General features: G+C 42.2%; 1 pseudogene; it reads right to left on the bottom strand.

Annotated features, from left to right (window-relative positions):
- Positions 1 to 1,389: 1,389 nt before the first annotated feature.
- On the bottom strand, positions 1,390 to 15,046 carry LOC112184741 (annotated as a pseudogene).
- Between the last annotated feature and the right edge of the window lie 20 nt (positions 15,047 to 15,066).

Here is a 15,066-nt window from a genome sequence, read left to right as displayed (position 1 = left end):
CTTTTGTTACCTCGTTAGAAATCTCACAAGCATAGCTTTTGTTTGTGACAGTAGCTTTTGTGATCTCACCGGAAATCTCGCCAGCGTAGCTTTTGTTGCTAATGACAGTAGCTTTTATTGCTAGTGATAGTAGTTTTTGTGACCTGGCCGGAGGTTGCCAGAAATCTCATCAGAGTAGCTTTTGTTGCTTGCCACAGTAGCTTTTTGTGGTCGCCGGAGACCAGCCAGAGGTCGGCCGGAAACCTGCAGAAGTTGACCGGAGACCTCATCAGAGATGAGAGAGAGAATGATTGTTGATTTTTTACTCTAGTGGCATTTATGTAAATATATTAGCTTTTCTATCCAAAATATAACACCTTTTTTTAATCTAGTGGCCTTATGAGAGAAAAAAAATTAGTTCGTGGTCTTATGGCTAAAAAAACATTCAAAGATGCGCTTATATGTAAGGAAAAATTTTCACAAATTGTCACTCAATTATAACTCATTCGACACTTTGGTTACTCAAGTTTCAAATATATTACTTTGATCACTCAACTATTACACTGTCAATCACTTAAGTCACTTTGTTAATTTTTTTCATTAAAAAAAATTATAAAAAATACTTTTTGGGTGACTTAAGTGATTGACAGTGTAATAGTTGAGTAACCAAAGTGATATATTTGAAACTTTAGTGACCAAAGTGTCGAATGAATCATAATTAAATGACCATTTGTGGAATTCTCCCTATATGTAATTTTCTCAAAATTTTATTGCAATATTATCAGCATCAGATCTTCATGTCTTCGTAACAATCCCAATAAAGATTTTGGTTTAGATTACAGATTACAGATCACAGATCGAGCAATATAACCCACCGCAAATATAGATCTGAATTCAAATGATCTTCCACTATCTCTGTCATTTGACTCATTTCATAAAAGAAATGGGTAAAAAAGTAAATAACATGGCAATTAGAAAACAAAGAAAACCTCCATTTGATTGATTTGTTCTAGTCTTTCACATAACAGGACATCGGGAAAAACTAAAAAGAAGCAACACATGAAACAGAGCAGTTGATACATGGTGCATTACAAAAACAGATGGAGCACATCGGAAAGAAGCAATACATAAAAGTAGAAAAGTTGGTACTTGGAGAGATAAATCAGTTCATCACAATGCACAAACACTTCCCCTTGGTACTGTTTTGTCAAAAAGGTAGCATCAAGTAGTGAAATGAAACTGTAATCTGTTGCCATGCTCTCTGTGCGTTATTAAAACTTGAAAAGTGCTGGAAACAGAGCAAATCAAAGCAAATACAGAAGTGATCAATAACAAAATATGATCAAAGCCACCAGAGTTACATTTGGCATATCGCCTAGTTGAAACGAATAGGATAATCCCCTGATCATATTATTCCTCGGCTGCAGCTGATTGTTCAAATTCTTGGACGGTGGTTAAACGCGTCAATCCAACAACAGTCACTTTGGGCTTCTTGGAATATTTAATCACTAAATTGCTTAGCTTTGGCATTGCTTCTTGCAAATCCAATATTTCCAGGGCAGCAAGCTTACAAAGCTTCAGAACTACAAGCTTCGGAAACCCATTCATGCGGCAAACCATGCGTCTTCCAAGATAAGAACCAGAGTAGAAAGATAGCGATATGAGATTCTGAAGCGTGCCTAGCACCGGCATTGGATCGTCTTCGATTTCAGAGGCAGAGAGGGTAAGATGAGTTAGGCTTTGTGGAACTTGGTTGATGATTTGTCGATTTACAAGCTTTCCAAACAAATGTAACCGGGACAGTAGCTCAAGGGTTGGGAGAAACTGTAATTTCAGATCCCGAAGTTTCCTCTTCTTATCAATTGATTTCAACTTCAAAGACTCTAAGAACTTGAGCTTCGCAATCCAACTTTCCACTACATCTTGCTCGTCCGAAGTGTCAAGCTGGAATGCCAACTCCAATTTTCTAAGGTTGATCAACTTTCCAAGCCCATCCTTAACCAGATTTACATTATCCACAAACACACCAGACAATTTCTGCAGATCCTTCATGCCAATGGTATTTGATCGAGGCAATAATATCAACCGAGTCAATTGTGGCAATTGACAGTTGTGATTTAAGTAGAGATACCGAAGTTTCTTCAGTTTCCAGATTGAACTAGGAAGATTGTGCTGAATGTAAGTATGCTTCAAATCAAGGGTCTGGAGTTCGACCAACTTGCCAATTGATTTTGGAATCGACTCAAGGTAAGTCCACCTTAAGCCCAGATATACCAGCCGCTTTAAATTTCCGATGGCGTTCGGCAACAGTGGTTGGAATACACGTTCAAGGTCAAGAAATTGTAGCTGTCCCAAGAAACCATCAGCAATGCCTTTGCGTAGGAAGTCACATATTTCTTGATTCGGTTTATTTCGCTCTACAGTCTCGAAGAAGATAATGGACTTGTGTTCGCTTTCATTCTGCTGTGTATTTGTTCCGGTAGGACCATTATCTTGATCAGGAGATGATTCAGAGGGATCAGTTTCGCTGCTATTAACGCCTTGGCCTTGCAACAACAGAGCTCCCATAGAACTAGGCAATCGACATGTCTTGGCTTTCCCATCAGGCTTTTTCTTGACTACTTGAATCATGTTACGGCCGATCAACTCTTGTAGATACTCATTCGCAAGAGTTTCAGGAATACGAATCTCATTAACTTGTCTCAACCTTTGAGTAACCCAGTTTTCAGGAATATGATTCTCATTGATTCCTTCCAGCTCTCGTGCAACCCACCAAGCCACTATTCTCCTGACAGGGATTTCAAAGTCCGGCGGGAAGAGCTGGAAGTAAGACAAACAGTGCCTAAAACTCTGATTCTCTTGCAAGTCGTCTTCATTTACTGCCTTGTTCAGTGACCAAGGATTTTGGTCCTGTCCTTGAGTAGTGCTACGTCCAAGAACCCTCAAAATTTCTTCGGCTGTGATTTGTTTCCCCCAAAGTAAACTGCCAGAGGCTATAATGTCAAGTGGTAAGCCTCCAAAGCTGCTTCCTACAACTTCTTTCACACGATTGGTTTCCTTTTTCTCGGGATCATTGTACTGCACTAGCACTATCTGAGAGAAAAGCTCCCAGCTCTCTTCTTGAGTTCGTAGCCTCAGTTGGTGAGGAATGCTATCTCGGTCAGCATTTAAAGCAATTGCCTTGTTGCGTGTGATCAGCACAATCTTGCTCCCTTTAGTCCTTTCTGGCAGTGCTTGTTTGAGAGAATCCCAGACTTCCATGGACACGACATTGTCCAATACTAAAAGGAACATTTTCATGTTCAAGAAATTGCGCACTCTGTTGATCCAGTAGGCTTTTGATTCGTATGCATTCGAATACTTCTCTTTGGTCTCCCGGACCTGGATCCCAACACTTCTTAAAAATGCAAATTCATCAGAGTTTTGGTATGGAGGTAGGGATACCCAACGACGGACTGGAAAGTGCTTCACAATGTTAGCATGGTAGTAAACATGCTTGGCTAGAGTAGTCTTACCTATGCCCTTCATCCCCACAATGGGTATGATAGAACTAGCAGGTTCACTATTAGTAGTGAGTCTCGAGACCAGTTCGTGTATGTCTTCGTCCAAACCAAATACTGAGCATGACTCCTCCCTTGCGTCAATGGAATATACTTTCAGGCATCTCTCAAGAACATTGACAGCATTCTTGATGCGAACAAGTATTGTTTTTGATAGAAACTTAGAAGCGGTTTTCTGGTACTGCTCGTTTGCTTCTGAAGCGGTTTTCTTCAACAGCTTCCAGGAAGCATTTCTCAGATTCACAGCATACTCTTCAGTTTCCTTTGTATGTTCTAAAAGTTTATCCAACTCCTCATTCACTTTGCTGACTTGAGCTACTAACTTGGTGCTCGTCTTTGGCAGTTGATCGAGCAAGTTACGGATGTTGTTGACTGCATCCGACAAGCCAATATCAGGTTCAGTTGGATGCTGAAAGGCTTGGTGCTTAGGAGAGTGGTGGGCAGATTTTGATGACTCAATAAATTTGATGAAATTGACACCAAATCTTTCCTTTGTTGTGAGGAGGCCAGAGATCCGGGTGCCAACAGACACTATGTCCTCCCTATGCTTCCACCTACGAATCCAGTTATTCGGTTCTGAAATCCATCCTCTCTTGTTCTTGTTTTCTGTGGCATTTATGGTGTCAATCACATCCTTCGCTTGACTAATGGTGTCGTTCGCTTCCATCACCCAGGTGTTTTCCATTTCACTTTCCAGCACTTCGAGGCCGTGAACATCTTCCATGAAAGCATGAAGTAGCTGTAAATGCATCATGGTGGATTTTACGTGCACCTCAAGCTGGCCCTGCATCAAATATGGGTGTCTAGTGCTCAAAGTCTTCAGAGACGAAGTTAATTCATCAGCTTTTATTGTGCCAACAGGTGGTCTGAACTTGGCAGATTCAACCTCATGTACACTAGATCTGTCTAGCAGGCTTCTGATCATGGATCTTGACTGCTCCACTGATTTATTGATTCCACTGGCACAAACTTTCTTCTCGCTCTGATCCACTCTAAGGTTATCATTTATGGTTTCGTCGAACCGTTTCATCTTAAGGGCAGCATCAAACCTCGGTGCGATATCAAGCACGATGGAGAGCAACCATTTGGCATTTCTTCTGTTCCTCAAAATTTTAAAGCTTTGGAGGCACGGAGTTGCATCAACAACTGATTCTCTTGCTTTCTTTATCCAGCCTTTCTCGCTCTCATTTAGTACTTGTGCACTCGTTCCATCCTGGATTTGATCGGAATCCGAAAACTGACTGGCTGTTCGAGTGACTAGTTCGGCTGACCTGGACACTTTCTCGCAATCTTTTAACAGAGCATGCGTTAACCTGAGTTCTCTTCTAACCAACTCGTACTTCCCGTCCGAGTATCTGAAAGCACCTTCACTTGCGACAAGGTAAAGGATAACGACAATGACAAACAGGATGCAAAAGATGGCAAATGTGTGGTCCGCCATGGGTGCTCGGTCTCCTCTTCTGCAATTGCTAAATTGCAACTGCAAATTCAGCAGATTATAAAGAGTTGTTTACGAATGAAGATAGACAACCCAGCCGGTCAGCCCTGTCACCACCAGCATTCATCCCTGATCTATTATTTCCTCTTTTTGGGTGTTTTATTTAGAACAGTGCTTCTTTTTGAGGTCTGAAACTCTGAACTCTGAAGAACAGGATCAATTTATTAGCAGAAGTTGGGACATTTTCGTTATTTTTATTTATTTTTTATTAAATTTTTTTTTTTTGAGATAAGCCAACTGTTATTCAAATAAACCAACAATTGTTGAAGGAATATCGATTTAGTGTGCCTTATCAAACTAGGAGTAGCAATAGGAGATAAGGTTCTAGATTTCTTAATCCTATATGGATTGGTATTCCTTGTAACATTAGAACTAGTACTTTGTAATCCCTATATATAGGGCTCCTATTCTCAATAATATGACACACAATTCTCTCTACAATTTCTCTCGAATCTCTTTTTCCTTAAACACGTTATCAGCACGACTCTAACCACAAAACAGAAAACCAAAACTCATTCACAAAGCAGCCCCTAGCCCGAGCTAGCCGAGCCTTCGCTGCAGCCCGCGCGCCCCTGCGTTTGCAACCTTGCACAGCAACCCCTGCTGCCCCCTCCCTGCAGCCCTGCGTTCCAGCCTGCTGCCACCGAAGCATCCCTGCTGCGCAAACAAGCCAACGCACACCCACTGCATCTTTTTCCAGTTCCTGTGCACATCCGTCTTCTTGCAAGCCTCGAAAAGTCTAGTTCGTAAGCTCAGATCGAAAAACTTTCTTCATCAAAGTTGTTCGTCTCTGTCTCTTCCATCTAACCTCCGAATTTCAGCCTTATCGGAGTTATATTGAGATCTGTACACCAATCGAGGTACAAGCTGTTCAGAACAGAATCTGCTCCGAATTTTCAACAAGTAAGTATTCAAAAGAGTAAGTTTTGAAGTTCCTATATTTCAAAATTAATATTTCTTCTTTTCTCGGGGACCTCAAAACCTCCCTTCTTCTACATCCCACCTTTCTTATAACGTGGGTTCGATCTTTGCTAAAAGCGGAATCGTGAGGATTCACGCTATATACGAACTAAGAGCGTTCGTGATCTTTGGACTAAGAGCGTCTGTAAGCATCGATTTTTACGAACTAAGAGTGTTCGTAGGCTACGGACTAAGAGCGTTCATAAACATAAAAATTTGACCATATAAACGTCATTGGTTTCAATCCAAATCCAAAAAAATTTGGAAACTATCAACATAGACAGTGGTTATAACTTTTTCTCACTAGGCGTACTCAAAAGTAATTGTGATGTCTAGGAAATGTTTGAACTGAGAGAACGGTTTTAAAAGTGAGCAACGCTCCACCAAAATCTCGCCTTACCTTACCTGGTCACAACCAAATTGGAATTACCAAACGGATTGAGTAACTACTACTTGTCTAAGCTTGATTATCCTTTTTGGATTAAATTTAGAAACTTTGACGTAATCATTGGCTTTCATTGAAATAAAGTGTCGATTTTGATTCGAACTTTATTAATTTCAAGTATGTTTCCCGGAGAGCTAGAATGCCCATGGATAGTGCTATTACGCACACCATACTTCGAAATAGGCAGTTATTTCTTGAGATGACGCCTACTCGATCTTCTGTGACTACGATGGCTGGATCATCTCAATTGATTCATCGTCGAGGACCAGCTCAATTTCTGTTGCCAAATGGCACAATTTTAAATGTCACCGAAGCTCTTTATGCTCCTAGGGCAGGAACAACCCTATTGAGTTTTAAAGATATAAGAGCCAATGGTTTTCATGCGGAAACGCATTGTGAGAATGGACAAGAGTTCCTTTGCATCACCTCTAATGACTACAGAAATAAACGAGTATTAGAGAAACTTATGTGTCGATCTAGTGGGTTGTATGCAACCACTATTCGAATAATTGAATCCAATCATGTTATTAGGGATGATTTATGGGATTCCGACACATATAGGCTTTGGCACGACCGTTTGGGACATCCAAGTCGTGATATGATGATCCGTATATTAAAGACTTCACACGGACATCCATTTTTCAGAACGAAAAGAAGTAAACCTCGGTTTTTGGACACCGAAGGAGCCCCTGAGCCTCACGGCGCCGTTCACCCCAAATTCCTGCCACCCTTGGCCGGCCCCGCCATACCCCTGCGGCCTCAGGGTGGCATTGACGCCACCAAGGCTTCTTTGTCTCCAATTTCTACTTCTAAAGTCCAATGTGACTTCATGGCTAAACCAAAATCCTCATTGGTTGTTTCTAAAGCCCATCATTCGTTCTGCAAAGCCTGCTCTTTAGCAAAATTAGGATCGAGACCATCCTATGCAAAGGACACTAAAGAAAATATACCATTCTTGCAAAGAATCCAAGGTGATATTTGTGGACCTATTCAACCACCATGCGGACCATTTAGATATTTTATGGTGTTGGTTGATGCATCGACACGTTAGTCACATGTCATGCTATTGTCCACTAGGAACGCTGCATTTGCTAAACTCTTAGCATAGATTATTAAGTTGATGGCTCACCACCCTGATCATCCTATTAAGTCAATAAGATTAGACAATGCTGGGGAGTTTACAACAAAGACTTTTGATGATTATTGGATGTCCGTTGGGATAGAAGTTGAACATCCAGTTCCTCATGTTCACACCCAAAATGGTCTCGCAGAAGCCGCCATTAAACGACTACAAATGGTCGCTAGGGCATTGGTAATGCGCACCAATCTCCCTATTTCTTCTTGGGGCTATGCAATATTGCATGCAGCTGTGCTTATTCGTCTGAAGCCCACTGCCACTCAACCCTTTTCTGCGTCACAGATGGTGACTGGATATGAGCCTGATGTCTCACACTTACGCATATTTGGGTGTGCAGTTTATGTGCCAATTGCGTCGCCACAGCGTACCAAAATGGGTCCTCAACGACGATTAGGCATTTATGTTGGATATGATTCTCCAACGATTATCCGCTACATAGAACCCTTGACAGGCGATCTCTTTACCTCTAGATTTGCAGATTGTCACTTCGATGAGACAGTCTTCCCATCGTTGGGGGGAGATAAGAACATCAATGTTCAACAGGAACGACAGGAATTGTCGTGGTCTGTCCCCACTCTGTCTCATCTTGATCCCTGAACCGCACAGTCCGAAATTGAAGTGCGGAGAATTCTCGATCTTCAGAACGTAGCAGAATCGATGCCTGATGCGTTTTCTGATATCGCTAAAGTGACGAGATCACACATACCTGCTGCAAACGTGCCTGCAAGGATTGATGTCCCTAAAATTAGAGGACATGACGCCACCTCAAGGGCACTTGAGCATGGCGCCAACGTCCACAGTGGTATTGATTTTGTGGCTAGGCCCACGGTTCCTGCTAGGAAGCACGAGAGCCCAATAGGTTCAATGGATTCTCGCCCAAGAAAGAAAGTGAGTTTGGCACAAAATAATCCATTAATCATCGATGTAAATAATCCATCTCATGAAGAACATTCCGGATTATGGTTATGTCCAAGAGACATCATTGGGGGACGCTCCAATGTCAGAACCAATTCCAGAGAATAGGGAGATCTCCATGAATTACACTAGTGTACATGAGATGATGGATAGAAATTCTATGGCAATTGATGATGCATTTGCATATCATGTTGCAAAAAGAATTATAGAATATGATGATATCGAACCTCGCTCTGTCGAAGAATGTCAACGAAGAGCGGATTGGCCTAAATGGAAAGATGTGATCCAGGCTGAATTGGACTCACTAGCAAAGAGACAGGTATTTGGGCCTATAACGCAGACACCCCCAGATGTAAAACCTGTTGACCATAAATGGGTCTTTGTTAGAAAGCGTAATGAGAAAAATGAGGTGGTTAGATATAAAGCCCGCCTCATGGCGCAAGGTTTCTCACAACGCCCTGGAATCGACTACAATGAGACATATTCTCCCGTAATGGACGTTATAACGTTCCGCTTCCTTGTCAGTTTGGTAGTTTCCGAAAAACTTGACATGCAGCTTATGGATGTGGTTACAGCATATCTCTACGGGGATCTAGATTCATAGATATATATGAAGGTTCCAGATGAACTTCAATTACCCAAATCAAGTGGCTCTAAACCACGGAGCGCGTTTTCAATAAGATTAAAACTCTCACTATATGGATTAAAACAATCCGGACGGATGTGGTATAACCATCTAAGTGACTACTTGATTGGGAAGGGATATATTAATAATGAAATATGCCCATGCGTGTTCATTAAAAGAACAAGTTCCGGATTTGCAATCGTAGCAGTTTATGTCGATGACATGAATCTAATTGGAACTCTAGATGAGTTAAAGGAAACTGCTAAATACTTAAAATCCGAATTCGAGATGAAAGATCTTGGGAAAACATAGTTTTGTCTCGGTTTAGAACTCGAGCACCGTAGTGATGGGATTTTGATCCATCAGTCTGCATATACTCAGAAAATCTTAAGGCGCTTTAATGAAGATAAAGCAAAGCCTGTGAGTACTCCCATGATCGGTCGTAGTCTTGAGCCAGGAAAAGATCCTTTTCGTCCAAAGGATGAGGACAAAGAGCTATTAGAGGCAGAAGTGCCCTATTTAAGTGCAATAGGTGTATTATTGTACTTAGCTCAATGCACAAGACCAGACATCTCATTCGCAGTGAACTTGTTAGCTAGACATAGCTCTGCGCCAACACGTCGCCATTGGATTGGTGTAAAGACAATCTTTCGATACCTAAGAGGTACGATTGATATGGGCCTATTTTATCCCTACAGAGAGAAGAGGAATGACGGAAGAATGGGATCGGACCCCATTAGGCATGGAGCCACCGTCCACCATGACAAGGTGGCCGGCCATGTTGCCACCAACTCCGTCACCACCACCAGGGGTGGCCGGCCTCACCATATCCCCTTCCATCAAAACGACAATGATGTCTTGATGGGTTTTGCTGATGTAGGGTACCTCTCTGACCCTCACAAAGGTCGCTCCCAAATGGGTTATGTCTTTACCATGGGAAGCACTGCGATATCTTGGAGGTCTACGAAACAGACCCTTGTTGCTACTTCCTCAAATCATGCAGAGATTATTGCTCTACATGAAGCCGTGCGTGAATGCATATGGCTAAGGTCTGTAATTAGACATATTCAAGGAAGTTGTGGTTTGAAGTCTACCACAGATGAACCTACATGCATTTATGAGGATAATGCAACTTGTATTGAGCAAATGAAGTTAGGTTTCATCAAGGGTGACAACACTAAGCATATATCGCCTAAATTCTTTTATAATCAGCAACAACAAGCACTTCTAAAGATTGAAGTGAATCAAATCCGATCAGAGGATAATGTAGCGGACTTATTCACTAAGTTGTTACCTAAATCCACCTTCGAGAAACATGTAAGGAGCATCGGATTGAGAAAGTTATCTGAACTCCTACGATTGTAGCAATCAGGGGGAGATATCGACATCAGGGGGAGTTATGATGTCTACATGTTCGATCTCGAAGAGTGAAGGACGTGTTGTGCTCTTTTTGTCCTTCGACCAGGGTTATTTTTGTCCCACAGGGTTTTTGTTACCTGGCAAGGTTTTTAACGAGGCAACGGATGAAGCGTCACCACCAAGTTTAAGCGGCACAAGGGGGAGTGTTGAAGGAATATCGATTTAGTGTGCCTTATCAAACTAGGAGTAGCAATAGGAGAGAAGGTTCTAGATTTTCCAATCCTACACGGATTGGTATTCCTTATAACATTAGAACTAGTACTTTGTAATCCCTATATATAGGGCTCCTATTCTCAATAATATGACACACAATTCTCTCTACAATTTCTCTCGAATCTCTTTTTCCTTAAACAACAATTACACATTTCGGAATGACCCGTTGTAGTCTCAGTATTTCCCAACAACCTGGGAATACATTCTCTACTCAAATCCCTCCTATCCGCATCGGTTAAAGGCTTCTCACTAGAAGTGATGGACATGAGCCAAGAAGGCACATCCTCTAACCATAATTCACGCCCACTCCCTCGGGCTACAAACTTTGCAATTGCATCAGCAGCTTGTTTATTATTCCGCGGCGTATGCATGATCCTATAGATATGAAGTTCATCCAGAAACACCTGTATCTCCTCCACTATAATTCCTTCCGCCGCAAAACATTTGTCTCTTTGATTAATAAGCTGCACTGCACTAAGACAATCACTTTCCACCTCCACGACATCTAACCTTCTTTCCTTCACCATCTCCAACCCCATTTTTATAGCTAGCAACTCTGACACCAACGCTGAAACTGGGTGCATAATTTGTTGCCCCGCAGCTAAGACAATATCACTGGTTTCATCTCTCACAATAAAACCCACCCCATAATAGCCCGCATTAATTGATGCTGCCCGATCACAATTTAATTTCAGCTTTCCTCTTTCAGGAGGTTGCCAACCAATTACCACCTCTCTATTTTGCATATTTAACCAACCCCCCACCTCACGATAGTAACCCGCCACTCAGACACCTGCCGCACCCCATTCTCAAATACCATCTCAGAAGACAACGCAATTCCATTGTGATATAATGAGTTTCGCTCATGCCAATTCCACCACAGTAGGAAGACAAGCAATTGTAACTCCTCTTCCTCTAAGGTTTTCATGGCATAATAAAAAAACACTCTAAAAGAGGGAAACTGACCCGGTGACAGTTTGGAGAAGAAAGTTGACCTTTCAAACACCGCACCTCCATGTTGCTTGTACAGGCATTTCTATCTCTTGATGACACCGGAAACAAGTCGCCGTCTGAGTAATTCTCTTATGCAACGTTTCCATAGTCGGTATAAAACCCATTGCACATCTCCACAGAAAATGTTTCATCTTCGGCGGCACTTTAAGTTTCCAGAGATGCTTCCAAAACTTCCAAGGAGCATTGTTAACATTGTTCCCCCCTTCCCGCGCCTCCTTCCTAGCCAACTAATGACCACTCTTAACAGTATACCTCCCATTCTTGCAATAGTTCCAGATGCATAAGTCTGGTTTAGTTGTCCTCACCAAAGGAATCTTCAAGATAGCTTCCCTCTCTTGAGCTCCAAACAACTGTTCCAGTAATGGTATGTCCCAAAGCCCGGCCTCGTTAATCAAGTCTGCCACTACAAGAGCAAGAGGTGCACCATCACTATACGTAACTCTAAATCCATTTAAATCTGGAACCCATGGATCACAAAAAACCTTGATTGATTCCCCATTTCCAACCCTCCACCTAATTCCTTTCAGTAACAACTTTTTCCCCCACATAAAGGATCTCCAAATGTATGAAGCATTAGAGCCCACTGTTGCTTCCAAAGGACTACACTTTGGGTAATATTTAGCTTTCAACATTCGCGCCACCAAAGAATCCGAGAAAGCCAGCAATCGCCAAACTTGCTTACCAAGCAATGCCTGGTTAAAATGAACAAGCTCACGAAACCCCAACCCAACTTCCTCCTTACTAGAACACAATCCCTCCCACCTTCTCCAATGTATTCATTTGCCCCATGTCTTCCCCCACCAATATCGAGCAAGACATCTATTAATTTCCTCGCAAATCCAAATCGGCAATTGAAAAACGCTCATAGTGTAGTTAGGAATTGCTTGGGCAACTGACTTTATTAGAACCTCCTTCCCTGCTTTCGAAAGTAGCTTACCTTCCCATCCTTCAACCTTTTTCCATACCCGATCAGCTAATGAACGGAACAAAGTCTTCTTATCTCTTCCCGTCACTGTAGGTAAACCCAAGTAACGCTCATGACAAGGAACTATGGGCATATCCAAGGCATTGTTGCAGGCAACCTGCATACATCTCATCGTTTTAGGACTGAAAGCCATCGCCGATTTTTCTCTACTAATCATCTGCCCCGAAGTCTCTTCATACATACAGAAAATCTTCTTTAGGTTAACAAAATCCCACACCATAGCGTAACAGAACAAGGGACTATCATCCGCAAAAAATATGTGTGACACAGAAGGTGCCCCCCTGGCTATAACTACTCCATGAATTATCTTCGTCTGCTCTGCCCATCTAATCAAAGATGAAAAACCCTCCGCTACCAATAAAAACAAATATGGGGAAATAGGATCCCCTTGCCTCAAGCCACGAGTAGGCTTTATCCTCCCATAAGGTGCACCATGTAGAAGTACCGAGTAAGAAACCGTTTGAACACAATCCATGATACGAGAGACAAATTGATCTGGAAAGCCCATCACCTCCATCATTCTTCTCAAAAACTCCCACTCCACCCTATCATATGCCTTCGCCATATCAAGCTTGACCGCGACTTTCTGCCTACTATTTTTACCCCTCCTCTTCAAGTAATAGATAATCTCAAACGCCACTGTAACATTATCATGAATTAACCTCTGGGACACAAAAGCACTCTGAGTCTTCGAAATAACCTCCGGCAAGACACACTTTAACCTATTTGCAAGAGTCTTCGATATCAACTTGTACAGAACATTGCAGAGACTAATAGGCCTATACTCTGTTACCTTCTTTGGTTCTTGTACTTTACGAATAAGAGCAATAAAAGGGAGTTATTTATTTCTGCCACCGTACCACTCCCATTCAGAAAATTCAAACACACGTTCAACACATCCTGACCCACAATGCCCCAGAATTTATGATAAAAAACAGCCGGCAAGCCATCAGGACCTGGAGACTTTGTTGGATTCATGCTCTTTAAGGGCACTTCAATTTCCCCTCTGGTAAATGGTTGATCAAGTTGATCCCTTAACTCAGCAGGAACCCGACTATGCACCGTTTCAAAAATCTGCTCATTCATTACGCCTCCCCAGTTGTAAACAGATTTCTGAAGTAAGACACAAAGACATTACCAATCTCCTCTACATTAGTTCTCCACCTATTATCCTCGCCCAGGATTCCATTGATCCGATTAACCTTCCCCCGGTGTTTGGCAAATTGATGAAAGAAACGTGTGTTTCGGTCCCCACACTTCAACCACGTCACTCTGGATCTCTGTCTCCATAAAATTTCCTCATTCTCTAGTACTCTATCAAGCTGCCCTCCAACTTCTTTCCTCTTTAATAACACATCTGCCGTTGGGTATAGGCGTTGCAATTCATCCAACTTCTCCCTTAAGGTACTCACTTGCCTTCTCACATTACCAAATTTGTCGTTTCCCCAACCCTTTAAATCTCTGGCAATGGACTCCAATTTATGAGAAACTGTAGCATTCCCCGCCCTAGTCCACGTATTTTCTACAATTTGCCTATATTCCTCATGAGTAAGCCACACTTTTTCAAAAAGAAAATGCCTTCCTCTCCTCCTCACTTCTCTAGAATTAAAGGGAGGATCATCTTCAATTAAAAGGGGATTATGATCAGACGACAAAGTCACAAGATGATGACATGATAAACCACCCCATCGTTGTATCAGAGCCAAATTACCGAAACTACGATCCAACCTTTCTTTAACATTTGCCTCCCCTTCCCGTCTGTTATCCCAAGTGAACTCAAACCCTGTGAAGGCAAACTCATATAAACCACAATCCTCAATTGCCCGTCGAAAGGCATCAATCTGTCTTTGAGACCTAATAACCAACCCCGTTTTCTCCGTGAAATCAAGAATTTCATTAAAGTCCCCACAACACAACCAAGGAACATTTGGCTCCCCTTTCAACGATCTCAACAAATCCCAGGAAGTCTCCCGTTGTACTGTCTCCGGATGCCCTTAAAAACCAGTTACTCTACTCTTCTTACCATCCTCCCATGTCACCATCACATTCAAAAAATAAAAACTCGAAGAAATATACGAAACAGAAATACTACCCCTCCAAAAAAAAACAAATACCACCTCTAGCGCCCCCATTTTCCTCATCTCGCCCCACACAAAGGACCCCATCCATACCAAGTCTCGTTTTTAGCCTCCCCATCTGAGCCTCTGTCATCTTCGTCTCAAGTAGAAAAACTAACTCCGGCTTATGTACAGCGATGGAGTCTTTCAAATCCCTGAACGTCTGAGCTCCCCCCATTCCTCGGACGTTCCAACTGA

This window comes from Rosa chinensis, chromosome 2 (genome assembly GCF_002994745.2).
Source record: "Rosa chinensis cultivar Old Blush chromosome 2, RchiOBHm-V2, whole genome shotgun sequence".
Taxonomy (NCBI): Eukaryota; Viridiplantae; Streptophyta; class Magnoliopsida; order Rosales; family Rosaceae; genus Rosa; species Rosa chinensis.
This window is presented reverse-complemented; position numbering and strand designations above follow the sequence as displayed.